This window comes from Sarcophilus harrisii, chromosome 1, assembly GCF_902635505.1.
Source record: "Sarcophilus harrisii chromosome 1, mSarHar1.11, whole genome shotgun sequence".
Classification (NCBI taxonomy): Eukaryota; Metazoa; Chordata; class Mammalia; order Dasyuromorphia; family Dasyuridae; genus Sarcophilus; species Sarcophilus harrisii.
The window spans coordinates 93,121,848-93,141,226 of record NC_045426.1 but is presented as its reverse complement, the minus strand read 5'-3'; positions in this window follow the sequence as shown (position 1 = coordinate 93,141,226).

Below are 19,379 nucleotides of genomic sequence, written 5' to 3'. Positions count from 1 at the left end.
AATTACAGAATTTTCCCTAATGAATATTGATGCACAAATTTTAAATAAAATGTTATCAAAGAGATTACAGCAACTTATCAGCAGGATAGTACACTATAACCAAGTGGCATTTATACCAGGAATGCAGGGTTGGTTCAATCCCTTTGAAACTATTACCAGGAAAACTATTATCATAATTGACCATATCAATGACAAAACCAACAAAAATTAAATGATAATCTCAATAGAAGCAGAAAAAGCTTTTGACAAAATATAGCACCTATTCTTATTAGAAACATAGAGAACATAGGGACAAAGGAAGCTTTCCTTAAAATAATAAGCAGTATCTGTCTAAAATCTACAACAAGCATTATTTGTAATAGAGACAAACTAGCCGCATTCCCAATAAGATCATGGGTAAAACAAGAATGCTTATTATCACCACTATTATTCAACATTGTACTAGACATGTTGGCTTTAGCAATAAGAAAAGAAAAAGAAATGAAAGGAATTAGAATAGGCTACGAGGAAATAAAACTATCACTATTTGCAGATAATATGATGATATACTTAAAGAATTCTAGAAAGTCATCCAAAAACCTACCGGAAACAATCCATAGCTTTAGCAAAGTTGCAGAATATGAAATAAATCTACAGAAATTATTAGCATTTCTATTTATTACTGACAAAGCCCAGCAGCAAGAGACAGAAAGAGAAACTCCATTTAAATAACCGTAGACAAAATAAAATATTTGTGTGTCTACATGCCAAGACAAAACCAGGAAGTATATTAGCACAATTACAAAATACTTCTCATACAAATCAAGCCAGGTCTGAACAATTGGAAAAATATCAATTGTTCATGGGTAGGCCAAGCTAATTAATAAAATGACAATTTTACCTCAATTGGTCTACTTGTTTAGTGCCATACCAATCAAACTGTCAAAACATTAATTTATAGAACTAGAAAAAATAATAACAAAATTCATCTAGAAGAACAAAAGGATATCAAGGGAATTAATGAAAAAAAAATACAAAGTAGTGGCTTAGCAGTACTAAACCTAAAATTGAATTATAAAGCAGAAATAATCAAAACAATTTGTTACTAGCTAAGAAATAGAGTGGTGATACAGTGAAATAGATTAGATACACATGATACAATAATCAAGATCTATAGCAATCTAGTATTTGATAAACCCCCAAACTCCAGTTTCTGGAATAAGAGCTTACTATTTAGACAAAAATTGCTGGGAAAACTAGAAAATAAGTCAGAAATTTGGCATAGACCTAATCTCACACCCCATACTAAAATAAGATCAAAATGGGTACATGATTTGGGCACAAAGGATGATACTGTACACCAATTAGGAGAACAAGGGATAATTTGCCTATCAGAACTTTGGAGAAGGGAGGAATTTATGACCAAAAAAGAACTAGAGAACATCATGAAAGACAAAATGTGCAACTTTGATTACATTAAATTAAAAAGATTTTACACAAACAAAACCAACAGAAACAAGATTAAAAGAGAAGTATAAATCTGGGGAAAAAATCTTTACAGCTAGTGTTTCTGAAAAAGGTCTCATTTCTAAAATATATAAAGAACTGTGTAAAATTTATAAAAGTACAAGTCAATACCCAATTGATAAATTGTCAAAAGATATGAACAATTTTCAAAGGATGAAATTAAAGCCATCTATGGTCATATGAAAAAATACTCTTAATCACTATTGATTAGAGAAATGCAAATAAAAACAATTCTGAGATACACCTCATACTTCTCAGATTGGCTGAGATGATAGGAAAAGATAATGATAAATGCTGAAGGGAATATAGGAAAACTGGGACACTGGTGTTGGTGTTGTTGTTAAATGACAAAAACATTCTGGAAAGCAATATGGAATTATACCCAAAAGACCATAAAACTGTGCCTACCATTTGACCCAGCAGTGCCATTACTGGGTCTGTATCCCAAGGAAATACATAAATATAAAGGAGGAGAAAGGGCCCATATGTGCAAAAATGTTTGTAGGAGCTCTTTTTGTCATAGCAAAGAATTGCAAAATGAGTGGATGCTCATCATTTGGGGAATGGCTAAACAAGTTGTAATACATGGAGGTAATGAAATATTATTGTTCTATTAAAAATGATGAACAAGCTGATTATAGAAAGTCCTGGAAAGGTTTATATGAACTGATGCTGAGCAAAACAAGCAGAACCAAAAATATACTGTATACAGTAACAGCAAGAATGTGCAATGATCAACTATGAAAAGCTTTGTTCTCTTCAGTGGTTCAGTGATCCAAAGCAAGCCCAATAAATTTTGGAAAGAAAATGCCATCTGCATCTAGAAAAGGAACTAAGGAGACTGACTGTAAATCAATACATGCGATGTTCCCTTCTTCTTCTTTTTTTTTTTTTTTTTAATCTCCCTCATGGTTTTTCCCCTTTGCTCTGATTTTTCTCTCCCAACATGATGCATAAAGCAATGTATATTAAAAAATAAATAAACTTACTACAATAAAGTTTATTGGAATTCCCTTGGATCACTGAACTGCTGAGAAAAAACAAGTCCATCACAGCTGATCATTGTACAATCCTGCTGTTGCTATGTACAATGTTTCCCTGGTTCTCCCTTTCTCCCAGTACATTCCCCTCTCACTCCTTAATTTCATCATATTTTTTAAAAGATATTATCCCTTCATATTCAATTCACATGAATGCCCTCTGTCTATATATACTCCTTCCAACTGCCATAATAATGAAAATATTATGAGTTGCAAGCATCATACTCCCATTGTAGTAATGTAAACAACTAAACTTTATTAAGTACCTTATCATATCACTTTCCTGATTACCTCCTGATGCTTCTCCAGAGTCATATATTTGAACATCAAAATTTCCATTCAGCTCTGATCTTTTCATGACAAATGCTTGAAAGTCCTGTTTTATTGAATGTCCATCTTTTCCTCTGAAGGATTATACTCAGTTTGCTGGTACGTGATGTTTGGTTGTAATCCTAGTTCCATTGCTCTCTAGAATATCATATCATATATATCTGGTCCTTTAATATAGAAGCTGCTAAATCCTGTATTATCCTAACAGTGGCTCTAATGTTCTTGAATTGTTTCTTTCTGGATGCTTGCAATATTTTTTCTTTGAGAAAAGTTCCAGAGTTCTAGAATTTGGCTATAATATTCCTGGGAGTTTTATTTTGGGATCTCTTTCAGAAGGTGATTGGTGGATTCTTTCAGTATCTAGTTTCTATTTTATCCTCTACTCATAGAACATTAGGACAGTTTTCCATGATTGTATCTTGAAAGATGATGTTCCGGCCCTTTTTTGACCATGACATTCAGGTCATGATCAATTTTTAAATTAACTCTCCTGGATCTATTTTTAAATTAACTCTCCTGGATCTATATTCCAGGTCAATTGTTTTTCCAATGAGATATTTCATATTTTTTCCTGTTTTTTTTTCATTTTTTTGAGTTTTGCTTTATTGTATCTTGATTTCTTATAAAATTATTAGCTTCCATTTGCTCAATTCTACTTTTTAAGGAATTATTTTCCTCAGTGAGCCTTTGTACCTCCTTATTGGCCATTTTTGCTTTTTAAGGCATTTTTCTCCACATTAGCTTTTTGTATTTCTTTTTGCACCTCTCTTAATTCTTTCCCCAATTTTCCCTCTATCTCTCTTATTTGATTTTCAACGTCCATTTTGAATTCTTCTATAGCTTCCATGTCTTGAGTCCAATTCTTATATTGGAAGCTTTACATATAGGAGCTTTGACTGTTATCATCCAAGTGTGTTTTGATCTTCCTTGTCACCATAATAACTTTCAATGGTCAGAAACTTTTTTTTGTTTTCTGCTTATTTTCCTAGCCTGTTCCTCTGCTTTTAACTCTTTGTTAAAGTAGGACTCTGTTTCCTCAGTGGAGGGTCACTGTCCCAAGCTTCAGGAGTTTTGTGCAGATGTTTTGAGAAAGCCTCCTAAGAATCTGAGCACAAGCATTCTTTTCTGCCCTGGAGCTGTTCGGTGTGTCCCAGCTCCACTGTAGCTGTCAAATCTATTGTGCTGAGCTGGGCTATGATGGGATTGCACACCAGACTCCCTACTGCTTGCCACAGACCTTGAGTTCTCCCTGGTGTCCCTGGGACTGAGAGGTCCAGAAGCCCAGCTGCTGATTCAGAGGTCCCACTTCTCTGATGCTGGGTTCCAGGCCTGGAGGGAGACAGCCCAGAAGGCTCCTACCCTGGTTCCACAGACCATTTCTGCTGACCTTCCAGCTTCTCTTTGGTGTCTGGAAGCCACCATATTGTTGCTGATTCAAAGGTTGGGCCCTGACTAGGGCTGGGGCCAGTTGGGTCCAGGGCTGCATTAGTACCAGAACTACCCAATGGACTCCCACCCTGCTGCTACAGATCTTTTCTGCTGAGCTTCTAAGTTGACTTTGGCTGGAAAATGTTCCATTCTGTCTTTTTGGGTGTTCTGATGCTCTAAAATTTGTTTAGAGTCATTATTTAAAGGAATTTGGAACCTTTTGGGGAGAGGTTGAGTAACTTCCTACCTTTACTCTGCCATCTTCACACTTATGCATCATTAAAGATAATTAGAAATAATAGATACAAGTGAATCTAAGCAGCTACATTAGTGTAAATTTTTATATTTTTTCATTTCAACTAAATTATGGATATTTTTGTCACCTTAATAAAAGCAGCATGCTAAACCAAAAACATTTATGTAATGAAGAGAAGAGATAATATAGTTTACATAAAGCCAATTAGTACTCTCACATTGACCCAAATATTTTAAGGTAACAGTTTATTGGGTTTCTAGCATAAAAGGTGAAATATACTTACTGACTTTTCACTTGATAGTAATTATAATATTAAAATCTGAAATTGATTCTTTTATTGTTTGCTGAAAATAATGCCAAGCAAGAATATCAAGGAGAAATTCAAAGGGAAAAAAGAAAAAGAAAACAGACCACTGAGATCTGCCCTAGATTTATAAAGCAGTCTCTCAAGGGAGTTACAGCCTTCATATTTTTGTGTATTTGAACCCTATCAAGAGGATTTTAAAATGGTAAACAATATCCTGTATGAAAAAGTACTCTACTGTAAAAAAAAAAAACTGTCCAGTTTACTTATTACAAAACATCTTTCGTGCTTTATGTAACATCCATAAAAAAATGTGAAATTTAAATGGCTATTGTCAAGTGCAATGTTTTTTGTTCTGCCTGTTCTACCTGCAAATTGTCTCAAACATTTTTTTAAAACCTTATTGGAGATATTGAGATTTCAATTAAATTTTCTAAAACCTTTTTTTTTTAAATAATTACAGCAGTTGAATAGATGGCATAGTTAAAATATGGCATTTTCCTACCTGTTAGAGAATCTGAATTTTAGATGGTGTTTAAGGAAATGTGAGGAAAAATGCCAACTATGAAATCATTTATGATGCTAGTATTGTATGTATTTTGAGTACCTTTTAGTACCTTAAAATTCAACTATAAAATAAAATTATGATGCAAGATGGAGTTATTCACTCTGTTTGAAATAGATTTTCCTATCAAATAATGACTAAACTTTAATATTTAGACTGGTAGAAGAATAGAAGATTTTTAGCATGAAGTGGTTTTTTTAGACAATGAATGTGGAAATATTATCACAGATAATATACTTTTTGAAATATATTTTTGCAAGGTAAAACTAGTATTCTGCAGTGGAAGTTTTCATATTTCAGATCCTTTATTAATTAGTTTTTAAAAGTGCTTATTTCTTCTTTAAAAAAAGTTGAGGATTGACATTTTTCTTTATATTATCATTGACATTTTCTTAAAAGCCTATACAGAAAGGAAAGAAAAATAAGGATAATTTTGTTCAAGTGCCTGTGATTTTCCCTTTCCATGGAATGGCTTGATAAAAATTTTCCCTTTCCCTTCTATTTTTAAAGGATTTTAAAATTTGCCTATGTATTTCCTTTGGAGTTTTCCTCAAATCACTCATAATGTGTATACACTATATACCTGTATTTTGTGTTTTCCTGTATGTGTGTATTTGTATGTATATACAAATATAGTTTTGCCCAGTGCTAAACAATCCATTTTAGGAGCTTATTTTTGATTCTCTGTTTATGAGGTGACTTTAAACGAGAGCTATGAGGAACTGGACTTATTTGCATTTGCCTCAAGAGGATAAAAATCTTTTCCTTTAGTTCTCTGATGCATGTAATGTTGGAGATTTACAGGAATAGACATCTTTTCCCCTCATGGATAAAAATACCCTCAGGCAGAAAAACAACTTTGCAGGTTGTAAATATCAGGTACTCTGCTTTATCAACTATCCAGATAAAACATGCAGGAATTTGAAGGAGGAAGAAGGAAACATTATAGGCTTATATAGTTAAAAAAAAAAAATCACTGATTTTCTTAAAATGCCTGAATCTCCTCTAAACCACAGAAATAGCCTTAGATTTTATAGTTCTATACCCTGGCTTGCTTCCTGTCCTTCCTTTCTCTCACACTTACTTGACCACCATCACTACCAAATATACTTTCCTTCTAATCCTTTGCTGGCCTCCAACCCAAAAGCAAATTTTAAGACTCATTCTTTTTTCATGGCTCTGCTGTGGTTTCCTGTAAGAATTCCCAATGGATACCACATGTATTCAAGGACAGATTTATAAGGCGTGGAGCTAAAAAAGACAGAACCACAGGAAGAAGACTTTTTAAGGAGGCAGCTCCCATGGGAGCTCTCCAACCATCTCCAACAAATGCCAAACCACTGTTTTTCACAGGGAGGCAAGCCAGTCTAGTTGAAGCAGCAAAGCACCCTGGAGAAGAGACAGGGACATATAAAGACAGCTAGGCAAGTCAAATGACCACCACCATCATCTCAACCATCATCACCCCTCTAAGCCTTGTGGAGACAGCCCAGAATCCAAGTACTCAAGAGCCTTTGGAAGAGCAATTTTTTCAAGCCCAATATCCATAGCCATCATCCTGGGAAACAAATCTTAGGGGGATGCAGCCTGGTAATTGTGCACATTTATTAACAAACATATAAAAGAAAGTTCTTGCCAAGAAAGTCCTCTGCACTTTTAAATGGATCCACATCAGAAACTGATAATATTTTGTTAATGGAAATGACCTTAAAGAAGAGACATTATCATCTGATTTACCATTGTCCCCTATGTATCATGAGACCTTTCCATCTGACTTATAGTTAAAACTTTCCATAAATATTATCTAAATTAGAATGTGAGTTCATTGAAACAAACTGTCTTACTTTTGTGTTTATATCTCTAGCATTTTGTACATAGTAAGCACTTAATAAATGCTTTCAATCTATTTAGTTATAGGAGTCATAGTGAAAATATGCCCTGTGCCCATACAATTCCTCACACTAAGGTATGATTTCTTAAAGAATAGCCCTTGATGGAAACAATAATCAAGAAATACCAGTACAAGGTAAAAAGTGAGATGAGGCCAGTCGGGCAGTTCTGGGGATGTAAAACTATACTACTTTCACATTGAAAGAGACATCTAGGAGACCTGTCATTCTGACAGCTTAGTCCATCCAAAGTTCCAATATCCGGAGGGTTTTTTTTTTTTTTTTAAGAATGTGTTAATCTCTCCCATGAGCCACCTCACTTTATATGGATTGTATCTCAGCTTCAAAATTAACATTGAAGTGCTGCTGCACTCTTGATTGATTTTTCTCTTACTTTGAGATCAAAGGGGCTCCAAAGACTCACTGTGATTTAAATCAAATCCTTTCAACAGGGTGATGCAGACAGGACATCTCTGATCCCAAAGACTAATTCCAGCAAACTTCCACATTTTCAACTTCAAGTTATTGTACCGCCCCTTATCATTAGTAATAAACTATAAGGATTGCTTTCCTGTCACTTTAACAAATAAATAAGAACACGCTGAATATCCAGAACACAGATGCACAGACTTGAGCACGCACAAAATCTTAATATATTCCTCAGGGAGTTGTTTGGAAATACTCACTGTCTCTTAACTTCAATTTCCTATTAACAGGTAAAGTTGATACTTGGAATTCCAATAGGTATCTGCTGTTTTGATTTTCAGTGCTGAATCTAAAATTTCAGTTGTGGGTGATGCCTTTGTTCTTGAGTTTCAAAAGGGAAAGTGAGCAACAAAGGAAGGAATTGGAGCAAAGAGTAATCCAGTTTAAATTCTGCCATGTTTTAGTAATTCTAGACCTTGAAGCATATTAGTATTTAAGTTATATGTTTATGCCGAGACAATTTGGCTATTCCTTCTCTGAATACATCAATACAACAAATCCAGACATAAGCAAAGAATGTGGCTATATGAAAACAGAGAAACAGGGCTGGCACTCAGACTGTTTTTTTCTTCTTGTGTATAATCAGGTTTTTCACAGAATCTCAGAGACTACTAAGCCAACCTATATCTTAAAAAAAAATCCTCTATATCACATATCTAGCAATTAGTCAAGTAATTGCTTGAATATTTCCAATGTTTTTTTTTTCTTGAGTACATTCATTTCATTTGGGGATAGCTTTAATTGTTAAGAAGTTTTGTTTCTTATATCAAACCATAATTTTCTTTTTTATTTGGATTCATTACTTGTAGTTCTGTCCTGAAGTCAAGCAACTCAAGTCAAATCCCTCTTCCACAAAGTAGTCCTTAAGTATTTTTTTTTTTTTAATTATAGCTTTTTATTGACAGAACATATACCTGGGTAATTTTTTACATTATCCTTTGCACTCACTTCTGTTCCGACTTTTCCCGTCTCTCCCTCCACTCCTTCCCCCAGATGGCAGGCAGTCCTATATATGTTAAATATGTCACAGTATATGCTAGTTACAATATATGTGTGCAGAACCGAACAGTTCTCTTGTTGTACAGGAAGAATTGGATTCAGAAAGTAAAAATAACCTCAGAAGAAAAACCATAATGCAAACAGTTTACATTACATTCCTTCTCTGGGTGTAGTTGCTTCTGTCCATCATTAATCAATTGGAGCTGAGTTAGATCTTCCCTTTGTCGAAGAAATCCACTTCCATCAGAATACATCCTCAAACAGTATCGTTGTTGAAGTATATAATGATCTGGTTCGGCTCATTTCACTCAGCATCAGTTCATGTAAGTCTTTCCAAGCCTCTCTGTATTCATCCTGCTGGTCATTTCTTACAGAATAATAATATTCCATAACATTTATATACCACAATTTACCCAACCATTCTCCCACTGATGGGCATCCACTCAGTTTCCAGTTTCTAGCCACTACAAACAGGGCTGCCACATTTTGGCACATACAGGTTCCTTTCCCTTTTTTAGTATCTCTTTGGGATATAAGCTCAGTAGAAACACTGCTGGATCAAAGGGTATGCACAGTTTGATAACTTTTGGGGCATAATTCCAGATTGCTCTCCAGAATGGTTGGATTCATTCACAACTCCACCAACAATGTATCAGTGTCCCTATTTTCCCGCATCCCCTCCAACATTCATCATTATTTTTTCCTGTCATCTTAGCCAATCTGACAGGTGTGTAGTGGTATCTCAAAGTTGTCTTAATTTGCATTTCTCTGCTCAGTAGTGATTTGGAACACTCATATGAGCGGAAATAGTTTCAATTTCATCATCTGAAAATTATCTATTCATATCCTTTGACCATTTATCAATTGGAGAATGGCTTGATTTCTTATAAATTAGAGTCAGTTCTCTATATATTTTGGAAATGAGGCCTTTATCAGAACTTTTAATTGTGAAAATGTTTTCCCAGTTTGTTGCTTCCCTTCTAATCTTGCCTGCATTAGTTTTGTTTGTACAAAGGCTTTTTAATTTGATATAGTCAAAATTTTCTATTTTGTGATCAATAATAGTCCTTAAGTATTTATAGAAAGATACTATGTGTCCCCCACATTTTCTCTTCTCCAGGTTAAACAGTCCAAATTCCTTAAACTTCTCTATGTATGGCCTAATATTGAGGGTCTTCAATTATGCTGATCTTCCTCTGAATGTCTTCGAACATATCAACATCTTTCCTAAAATGTCACAATTAAATTGAACACAATACTCCAGAATATATCTGGTTAAAACAGAGTACAGTGGGACTATTGCCCAGTAATTTTTTTTTTTTTTTTTTAGTGAGGCAATGGGGTTAAATGACTTGCCTAGGGTCACACAGCTAGTGTTAATTATCTGAATTCAGATTTGAATTCAGGTCCTCTTTACTTTAGGGCTGGTGTGTCTATCCACTGGACTATCTAGCTGCCCCCCCAAATAAATCTTGAATATGCCTGTTACTATAGCCTAAGAATATATTTTCTTGGTTAACATATCATAACAATGACTCAAATATTAAACTTATATGTTAAATTTTTTCTAAATCCTAAAGCATTCAGATGAATTGCTCTCTATGTGTGTTTCTCCCTTGTAATTCTTAAGTTGATTTTTTTACACTAGTGTAACATCACATTTTCCCCTATCAATTCTAGTTTCATTGGATTTAATTCCATCTTCTAGATTATTTGGGGGTCCTAATTATGAATAAATGAGGAAAATGATTCATTTAGGACATTTTCTGCCCTTGGCACTGTGCTAAATATTAGAGATACAAATATAGAAGCTTTGACAGGCTTCACCCTGGAGGTGGCTTCCAAAAAATTGTAAGCTCCTTGAGGACAAAAATTGTCTTTTGACTCTTTTTGCAAAAAATAACACTAAATTCTTAGATCCTCAGCACTTAGAACACTGTCTGGCACAGAGTAAGCACCTAATAAATGTTTATTGATTGGTTGATTGAGACTTAAGGTTGTAATGGGAAAAACTATATGCATAAGTGAGTGGATGCCAGGAAGGGTACCTTGGAAACAGAATATTCCATGAATAGTAGGAACATCAGAAAGCAGATTGACACTACCCCATATAGGAAAAATGACAGAGTTGTTTTGATTGTGATTCATATTTCCAGAACTGGAAATTAGGGGTTGAGAAGTGAAATAAAGAAATGGGGAGACAAAAGTTTACACCATGGTGAGGAGGCTGACATCTAATTGTTAGATATCTCTCTTAGTTCCGTGTCATCTGCAAGTCTGATAAGTATGTTGTTGTTTAATCATGCTCTCCTCTTCATTACCACATAAACTAAGTCCTTCAATCCTCCACTATTTTCTGAAGCCTGTCCAAGCTTATGTTCATTATTTCCATGATGCTATCTATCTCATCCTCTGCTATCCCCTTTTCCTTTTGGCTTCAGTCTTTCTCAAGATCAAGATTTTTCACTCCAGATCTTATTGGGAATGGTTACAGTTTGTCTCCATTACATATGATGCTTACTGATGGTTTTAAATAGATGCTGCTGATTATTTTAAGGAAAAGTCCATTTATTCCTATACTCTCAAGTGTTTTTAATAGGAATGGATGTTGGATTTTATCAAATGCTTTTTCTGCATCTATTGAGATGATCATATGGTTTTTGTTAATTTGGTTATTAACATGGCCAATTATATTGATAGTTTTCCTAATATTGAACCAGCCCTGCATTCCTGGTATAAATCCTACTTGATCATAGTGTATTATCTTGGAGATGATTTTCTGTAGTCTTTTTGCTAATATCTTATTTAAGATTTTAGCATCAATATTCATTAGAGAGATTGGTCTATAATTTTCTTTCTCTGTTTTCAGCCTACCTGGTTTAGGTATCAGTACCATGTCTGTGTCATAGAAGGAATTTGGTAGGACTCCTTCATTCCCTATTTTATCAAATAATTTATATAGCATTGGGGCCAATTGTTCTTTAAATGTTTGGTAAAATTCACATGTAAATCCATCTGGTCCTGGGGATTTTTTCTTAGGGAGTTGTTTAATTGCCTGTTCTATTTCTTTTTCTGAAGTGAAACAAGGTTGCTCACTATCACCGTTACTATTTAATATTGTATTAGAAACGCTAGCTGTAGCAATAAGAACTGAGAAAGAGATTAAAAGAATAAGAATAGGCAATGAGGAAACCAAATTATCACTCTTTGCTGATGACATGATGGTATACTTAGAGAACCCCAGAGATTCTACTAAAAAGTTATTAGAAATAATCCACAACTTTAGCAAAGTTTCTGGTTATAAAATAAACTCACATAAGTCATCAGCATTCTTATATATCACTAACAAAATCCAACAGTCAGAGTTACAAAGAGAAATTCCATTTAAAGTAACTACTGATAATATAAAATATTTAGGAATCTATCTGCCAAGGGAAAATCAGAAACTTTATGATCAAAATTACAGACCACTTTTCACACAAATTAAGTCTGATCTAAACAATTGGAAAAATATTAAATGCTCTTGGATAGGGCGAGCAAATATAATAAAGATGACAATATTACCTAAACTAATCTATTTATTTAGCGCTATACCAATCAGAGTCCCAAAAAACTATTTTAATGATCTAGAAAAAATAACAACAAAGTTCATATGGAAAAACAAAAGGTCAAGAATTTCAAGGGAATTAATGAAAAAAAAATCAAATGAAGGTGGCTTAGCTGTACCAGATCTAAAATTATATTATAGAGCAGCAGTTACCAAAACTATTTGGTATTGGCTAAGGAATAGATTAGGTTCAAGGGATAAAACAGTCAACAAATATAGCAACCTAGTCTTTGACAAACCCAAAGATCCCAGCTTTTAGGATAAGAACTTACTGTTTGATAAAAATTGCTGGGAAAATTGGAAACTAATATGGCAGAAACTAGGCATTGATCCATACTTAACGCCGTACACCAAGATAAGGTCAAAATGGGTTCATGACCTAGGCATAAAGAATGAAATTATTAATAAATTAGAGGAACACAGGATAGTTTACCTCTCAGACATGTGGAAGGGAAGGTCTTTAGGACCAAAGCAGAACTAGAGATCATTACTGATCACAAAATAGAAAATTTCGATTATACCGAACTGAAAAGTTTTTGTACAAACAAACTAATGCAGACAAGATTAGAAGGAAGCAATAAACTGGGAAAATATTTTTACAGTCAAAGGTTCTGATAAAGGCCTCATTTCCAAAATATATAGAATTAACTCTAATTTATAAAAAATCAAGCCATTCTCCAATTTGACCATTTTTGGTCAAAGGATATGAACAGACAATTCTCAGATGAAGAAATTGAAACTATTTCTAGTCATATAAAAAGATGCTCCAAGTCATTATTAATCAGAGAAATGCAAATTAAGACAACTCTAAGATACCACTACACACCTGTCAGATTGGCTAAGATGACAGGAAAAAATAATGATGATTGTTGGAGGGGATGTGGGAAAACTGGGACATTGATGCATTGTTGGTGGGGTTGTGAACGAATCCAACCATTTTGGAGAGTAGTTTGGAACTATGCTCAAAAAGTTATCAAACTGTGCATACCCTTTGATCCAGCAGTGTTACTACTGGGATTATATCCCAAACAGATTATGAAGAAGGGAAAGGGACCTGTATGTGCACGAATGTTTGTGGCAGCCCTTTTTGTAGTGGCTAAAAACTGGAAACTGAATGGTTGTCCATCAGTTGGAGAATGGCTGAATAAATTGTGGTATATGAATATTATGGAATATTACTGTTCTGTAAGAAATGACCAACAGGATGATTTCAGAAGGCCTGGAGAGACTTACACGAACTGATGCTGAGTGAAATGAGCAGGACCAGGAGATCATTATATACTTCAACAACAATACTATATGATGACCAGTTCTGATGGACCAGGCCATCCTCAGCAACGAGATCAACCAAATCATTTCCAATGGAGCAGTAATGAACTGAACCAGCTATGCCCAGAAAAAGAACTCTGGGAGATGACTAAAAACCATTACATTGAATTCCCAATCCCTATATTTATGCTCACCTGTATTTTTGATTTCCTTCACAAGCTAATTGTACAATATTTCAGAGTCTGATTCTTTTTGTACAGCAAAATAATGTTTTGGTCATGTATACTTATTGTGTATCTAATTTATATTTTAATGTATTTAACATCTACTGGTCATCCTGCCATCTAGGGAGGGGGGGGGTAAGAGGTGAAAAATTGGAACAAGAGGTTTGGCAATTGTTAATGCTGTAAAGTTACCCATGCATATATCCTGTAAATAAAAGGCTATTAAATTAAAAAAAATAATATATAGAAATGCTGATGATTGGTGTGGGTATATTTTATATCCTGCAACTTTGCTAAAGGAGTGAATGGTTTCCAGTACGTTTTTGGATGCTTTTCTAGAATTCTCTGATTATATCATCATATCATCTTCAAAAAAAAAAAAAGATCAAGATTTTTTCTAATGAGTCATATCTTCTTAATACAACTTACAAAGTATTTAAGCTTCAACTTTAATATTTGACTGTCCAGTGAATTGTCTGAATTAATTTAAATACTGGCCAAATTGATCTCTTTTGTCTCCCAGGGACTCTCAAAAATCTTTTAGCACCATAATTTGAAAGTGTTGATTCTGTAGTACACAGTTTTCCCTATAGTCTAATCATACATTGCTAATGGACAAACCATAGCTTTGACTGTACAGACACCTTTGTTGACAAGGTGATACTTCTGCTTTTTACTATGATGTTCAAATATGCCATGGTTTCCCTTCTGAGGAGAAAGCATCTTTTAATTTCATGGTTGTAGTCACCATCTGCAGTGATCTTTGAACCTAAGAATATAAAATCTGACAGTATTCATTTTTTCTCCTTCCATATGTCAGGAAGTAAAGGGAATCAGTTGCTAAGATTTTAGTTAATTAGTTTTTTAATGTTAAGCTTCAAGCTAGCTTTTGCACTTTCCTCTTTCTTCCTCATCAAGAAGCTTTTTAATTCTGTACTTTCTGCCATCCACCAGAGTGGTATCATCTCCATAGCTGATATTGTTGATATTTTTTTCTAGAAAACTCCAGTTTTTGGTTCATCCAGTCTGACATTTCACATGATGTACTCTGAATATAAATCAAATAAATAAGGTGATAATATTTAAGATTGTTATACTCCTTTTCCAATCTTAAACTAATCAGTCCACATAGAGGTTCCTCAGGAAACAAGTAAGATAATCTGTGACTTCCATCTCTTTCAGGACTTGCCATATTTTGTTTTGATCCACACAATCATAAGCTTTAGTAAAAGTAGATTTCTTTCCTGGATTTCCCTTGTTTTCTCCATAATCCAGCAAATGTTGGCAATTTGGTCTCTGACTCCTCTGTCTTCAAAATTCAGAGTGCTCTTGTATTAGTTCTCAGTTCACATATTGCTGAAAGCTAGCTTACAAAATTTTAAGCATAACTTTGCTGGCATGTGGAATGAGCACAATTGTTTTATAATTTGAATATTTTTGGCATTATTTTTCTTTAGAATTGGGATGTAAGCTGATTTCTTCCAATCTAGTAGCCACTATTAAGTTTTCCATATTTGCTTGCATAATAGAATTTTAAATAGCTCAGCTGGAATTTTATCACCTCCACTAACCTTATTGTTAGCAATGCTTCCTATGGCCCATTTGACTTCATTTTTCAGGATATTTGATTGTATATCAGGACCTATAGCATTATAGTTATTTTTAATGTTAAGATATTCTAGTAAAGTTTTCTATATATTCTTCTACCTCTTCTTAATCTCTTCTACTTTTCAATCCCTCCTATTTTTGGTTTTGTTTTGGTTTTTTATCATGCTCATTTTTACATAAAAGATTTCTTTGCTATGGCTAATTTTTTTTTGAAGATATAGCTTGTCTTTCTCCATTCTATTATTTCCTTTTCTTTCCTTGCATTGATCATTTTAAAAAAATCTTAGCTTTCCTATTCTTTGGAATTCTTCATTCAGTTGGGTATATCTTTCCCTTTTTCCTTCCTCTTTTGTTTTCTTTCTTTCCCCTGCTGTTTATAAAGCCTCATCAGACAGCCATGTTGCTTTCTTGCTCTTCTTTTTGTTGTTTCCTCCTATATAGCATAGTGAACCTCTATCCATAGTATTCATGCACTTTATCTACTAGATTTAATCCCTTAAATCTATTCATCACTTCTACTTCATATTCATGAGATGTTGTTCATGTCAAATTTATATGGTCTGATAGTTATCCCTACCTTCTTTAATTCAACTTTGAATTTTGCAATAAGAATTTCATCATCTGAGCCACAGCCAGTTCCAGATCTTATTTTAATTGATTGTATAGAGTTTCTCTACTTTTGGCTGTAAAGTAAATGATCAATCTGATTTTTATATTGACCATCTGATGTCACCTTTTTGAGTTGTTAAAAAGGAGTGTTTGCCATGATCCAAGTGTTGTTTTGACAGAACTCTACTAGTTTTTGCCCTGCTTCATTTTAGATTCAAGGACAAGGACTTGTTATTCCACTTACCTTTTGATCTTCCACTTTAGAATTCTAATCTCCTATGAGGAATATGATATTTTGGGGAGTATTATTTCTAAAAGATGTTACATCTTGTCATAGAACGGATCAGCTTTGGCTCCTTTGACATCAGTGGTTGAAGCATAGGCTTATATTACTATTATGTTGAATGCTTTGCCTTGAATTTAGATATCATTCTGTCATTTTTGAGATTATGCCCCAGCACTGTTTTTCTCACCTTTTTATTGACTATGAAGGATAATTCATTTCTTCTCAAGGATCCTTGCCCACAGTAGTGTATGCAATGATCATCTGAATTAATTTCACCCCATTCCTGTCCATTTTAGTTCACTGATACCCAAAATGTTATTTTTAAATCTCTCCATCTTTTGTTTGACCCCATCAAGCTTACCTTGGTTTATAGATCTTATATTCTAGATTCCTTAGTGATATTGCTCTTTATTTTAGCCTTTCATTTCATCACCAGATACATCTGCAGCTGAGCTTCCTTTTGGCTTTGGCCCAGCCATTTCATTAATACTGAAGTGACTCATAGTAATCCTCCATTCTTTGCCAATAGCATGTTGTACACCTTCTAACCTGAAGGGCTCTTCCAGTGTCATATCTTTTATCATTTTAATATTGCCTAATATTGCCCATGGGATTTTCTAGGCAAAGATACTGCAATGGCTTGCAATTTCCTTTTCCAGTGAATCACTTTTTTTTTTTTTTTTTTTTTTTTTTTTTTTTGTCTTTTGTCAGAACTCTCCTCTATGACCTGTCCATCTCCCTGTTTCTCTTCTCTCCCTTCTCTTCCCCTCTCCTCCTCCCCCTTCTTTCCTCCTCTCTCCCTTCCCCTTATCTCCCTTATGCTTCTTTCCTCTCTCCTTTCATTTCTTTTTCTTTCTGTTCTATTTCTTTCTCTTTCTTTTCCTATTCTTCCTTTTCTTTCCCCTTCCTTCCCTTTTTTCTTCCTTTCCCTTCCCTTTCCTTCTTTCCCCTCCTTCTTTTCTCTTTCCTTTCCTTCTCTTCCCTTCTCTCCCCTTTCTCTTTTGTGTTCTCCTCTTCTCCTTCCCTACCAACAAAATGTATTGGAATCATACCTTGTTCTGGTTATTGGCCTAAGGGATTCAACTGTTAATTTTCTGTGAGCATTTATAACTCAGAAATCAACAATCACTACAAATCAGGACTTAAGTTGTTATTTTATTGGCTTTTTAGACTTAAAAAGTGATGGGGAAGTATTGATAATTCAGATTAAACCTAAAAGTTTGTATTTCTTATTACAATTACCAACTGTACTCCACACTGCTATACCCTTGTACCCCACTCACTATCTCCTAAGATTTGTTGTTAGAGATCTGTTGATGTCTGAACTGAAAATAGGGTTCCTTTCATAGAGTCAGAATTTTAGAACTTGAAAAGAATTTAGGATCATCAAACTGGATGGTAAAATGGATAGATCATTTGCCTGGAATCAGAAAGACCTGAGTTCAAATTCAGCTTCAGACATTTCAAACACCCTGAGTAAGTCATTTAATTTGGGTTGCCTCAGTTTCCTCATCTGTAAAATGATTTGGAGAATAAAATGGCTAAACCACTCCAATATCTTTGTCAAGAAAACCACAAATGGGGTCACAAAGGGTCATACACAACTAAAATGATGGAAAAATGTCAAGAAGATATCATCTAGTCTATACTGTTAATATTAGAGATGATCAAGGCACGTAAAAGGAAAGGGAACCGTTACTCATGTCACATAGCCAATTTGTAACAGAACCACTAGAATTAAAAGTCCCTGATTCCCAAACCAATGATTGTTTCACTACCGCCTTTCCATACACCCTTACTCCTCTTCCATGGTTACAATGCTTTCTTAAGACAGAGTACCAGAGTTTCTCAGATATGTTATTTTAGGTAGATACGAGGAAACCATCTCTTCAGCTAGCTTAGTAGGAAAAAGTAAAGCCATGACTTCCCTGCCTGTAATAATACTGATACTATCTAACCTATCTAGTGAAGAACAAAACCTATTTTGTAAAATATTTTCAATCTTTGACTAGTAATGGTGACAGATGCTTTTGCAGAATAAATGAAAATGGCTTATGATAAAGGAATGGAAAAATCAATAGAGTAACAAAGAGTAAATTCAAACCAAAACATAAATGTATCTAAATCACTTTAGTACTTTGAATTTTTCTTGGTGTAAGTACTTCCTCCACTGACAGAGATTGCAACATTTTTTCTTTGTTTTTATTAGTTGTGAAAAAGTCTCATCCCCCTTATAGGAGCCAGACCTTCCACAACAGATTATGGTACAGGCAAAACTTTTCTATATCAGTAGAATTCATCAGAATCAGCTCTTTCTTAGAACAATGTTCAACAACCCACCAAAATAAGGGAGGAAGTTTTTAGAGGGCATATAAATTAAGACAGAAAAAAATCTTTCTTTCTGTTTTATTTATATATCTAAATTTAAATTGGGTCCTAGAGTCTTCAATTCAAAAACTGTGACTATTTGGAGATTAGAGTCTAATATATTAAAATTGGAGCCAGAAAAATTGGGCTCAATTCCTAACTCTGCTGCTTAATTGGTGTATGATGCTGGTCTGGTCCTTGAATTTCTTTGTAAGTTTCAGTTTCCTTATCTGTAAAATGGGGATCAAAACACTTGCAATGCTTACTCTGTAAGTTTATTCTAAGGAAAATAATTAGCAAATCTTAATTTGCCATATAAATGTGAGCTGTTATTAGGACCTCATTTTGTTTGGTGTGTCATTCTCTATTTAAGAAACTCTTGAACTCAGGATTTGGAAAATAAAAGGAGCAACTACATTTATTTTTAACTGTGATAATTTAAAGTCAATTTTATTTTTCTCCTTAAAGAATCTCTCTTAAATTAAAGTTCTGGCAAACCTTTCTTTTCACATGTGCCAACTTCTTTTTTTTTTTTAAATAATTATAACTTTTTTATTGACAGAACCCATGCCTGGGTAATTTTTTACAACCTTATCCCTTGCACTC